Source organism: Sinocyclocheilus rhinocerous, unplaced genomic scaffold (genome assembly GCF_001515625.1).
Source record: "Sinocyclocheilus rhinocerous isolate Xijiao unplaced genomic scaffold, SAMN03320098_v1.1 scaffold297, whole genome shotgun sequence".
Taxonomy (NCBI): domain Eukaryota; kingdom Metazoa; phylum Chordata; class Actinopteri; order Cypriniformes; family Cyprinidae; genus Sinocyclocheilus; species Sinocyclocheilus rhinocerous.
In genome coordinates this window covers 1,034,244-1,035,689 of record NW_015649240.1, presented here as the reverse complement: position 1 = coordinate 1,035,689, position 1,446 = coordinate 1,034,244, and the positions used below count along the sequence as shown (strand labels likewise).

The following is a 1,446-nucleotide window of genomic DNA, read 5'->3' as shown; positions in this document are numbered from 1 at the left end:
AAATGATTATATTTATTAAAATTATAAATACTTTTATCAGTATTAAACACTCGTTAGGCACTTTACTTCCACTTTTAGAAAATTTTCTTCATTTTTATTGAAAATAAATTCTAATGTGATATGTGATGGGAAAAGTGAGAAGAGCGAGCTCGGCAAAAGCCAGACTCGAACCTGATCAATCGCGTCACAAGCTAGTTCTCCGCACCCAACACGTTACTGCCTACATCACTGAAGCCGTTATTCATACGCGTCGTATTTAACCTTGTGTCCATCGCTTGCGCTTTAAAAAGGGGAAGAGACCGAAAGAAACTCTGGGTTTACCGAAGAAAACCTGCTCCCGACCAGGTTAGGGTCATAGAGTAAGTTACCACGGTAACTGACTCTGAGTATAAGTTACCTCTCTTTCAGAAACGGGCTTGACTTACTCTGCTTTCTCGGGTTTGACAAACCTTCCATTCTGAAACTGAAAACCCAGAGTTCCCCTCATTTCAGGGTTAACACACAGAGTTTTCACTAAACCTCCTTTCTGAAACGGGCCTCAGGACAGATATATAAAAATCAAAATGCATTTACTTGAAAAGCACAACACTTAAAGATATTAAAGGGGTCATATGATGCGATTTAAATTTTTCCTTTCTCTTTGGAGTGTTACAAGCTCTTGGTGCATAAAGAAGATCTGTAAAGTTGCAAACACTAAAGGGCATAGAGGAGAAACAATAATGTACAGTATGTGGAAAATAATGTGTTTTTTTTACTTTAAACAGCATAAACACATTTCATTACACCAAATACACAAAATAATGTTCTTTTTAGCAGCATCATATGACCCCTTTAAGTCCTGTTTTCTGAAAAATTATCAAAATTAATTGAGTTTATGCCTAAAACAAGAAAAAAATATGTCAATGGGGAAAGAAACATAAACTTAATTCAAAAACGAAAACAAGATTATTTTTTCCCTATATTTTCCCCATAGACAGATATTATATTCATGTTTTAAGCCTAACTTAATTTTGAAACATTTTCCAGAAATCAAGACTTGATATCTTAAATCATTTTCTTAAATGTATCTAGATGTAAGAATTTTTAGATATTTGTACTGGAAAACAAGACAAAAATACTAAGTAAGAAAATAATTTTTTTGCAATGTATCTTATGTCATGCTTGTTTGCACACACAAGATCAAATCTACTGCCTGTATCTGTTTCCACTGGCCACTAAACAGCAAACAACAGGGTGGTTTGGAGCTCTGGACATTTATATTAAAGGGGTCATATGATGCAATTTCATTTTTTCCTTTCTCTTTGGAGTGTCACAAGCTCTTGGTGCATAAAGAAGATCTGTAAAGATGCAAAGACTAAAGTCTCAAATCCAAAGAGATATTCTTTATAAAAGTTAAGAGTCAGCCACACCTACCTAAAACGGCTCGTTCTAACACGCCCCCACATA

At 34.8% G+C, this 1,446-nt stretch overlaps 1 protein-coding gene and 1 long non-coding RNA gene across 12 annotated transcripts in view; one reads left to right on the top strand and one right to left on the bottom strand.

The window, feature by feature from the left end:
* The window catches only part of LOC107710483 (uncharacterized), a 24,471-nt gene that overhangs the window by 12,707 nt on the left and 10,318 nt on the right, over positions 1 to 1,446 (top strand). The gene's annotated exons all lie outside the window — the stretch shown is intronic.
* Positions 1 to 1,446, bottom strand: part of LOC107710481 (interferon regulatory factor 2) — a 30,011-nt gene that overhangs the window by 19,202 nt on the left and 9,363 nt on the right. The gene's annotated exons all lie outside the window — the stretch shown is intronic.